At 66.4% G+C, this 450-nt stretch overlaps 1 protein-coding gene across 2 annotated transcripts in view; it reads left to right on the plus strand.

The window, feature by feature from the left end:
• LOC113209992 (cartilage oligomeric matrix protein) overlaps window positions 1-450 on the plus strand; it is a 14,542-nt gene that overhangs the window by 5,160 nt on the left and 8,932 nt on the right. The gene's annotated exons all lie outside the window — the stretch shown is intronic.

Raw genomic sequence — 450 nt, forward strand, 5'->3', positions numbered from 1 at the left:
GAATTGTTTGAGCCCCCTCTCAATGCTGAGCTCTGCGAGGTCGACGGAGTTACACTCTGGCGGAATTTAGAATCGCCCGCCTGGCCCGGGTCGGCCGTTTCCGGAGGAGAGCGCCGGGCGAAGCGGCGCGGGGCAGGCGGACGGACCGGAATCCGAGATGGAGATGCTGGCGATGGCGCGATGGCGATGGCCTCTCAATACGGTCAACGGGCCGGCCCTTCCCTCCACAGGGCACGGCACCCTCGTTTAGAGATACGGGATGATTTTCACCCACACGCGGCAGATGGCTCACTCTTCTTCACCTCTCCCGAGCCGTTCCGGCGCGCGGCCCGGCCAGCGGTGGCGGGGCGGGGGCGGGGCGAGGTGTGCGGCGAAGACACCCACTGCCGCTGGGGCGAGGTGGGGCGTACTCCCCCCTGTTACTGTCAAATTGACTCGGCACTCGGTGTT

This window comes from Frankliniella occidentalis, unplaced genomic scaffold (genome assembly GCF_000697945.3).
Source record: "Frankliniella occidentalis isolate FOCC.00 unplaced genomic scaffold, Focc_3.1 Scaffold176, whole genome shotgun sequence".
Lineage (NCBI taxonomy): Eukaryota > Metazoa > Arthropoda > Insecta > Thysanoptera > Thripidae > Frankliniella > Frankliniella occidentalis.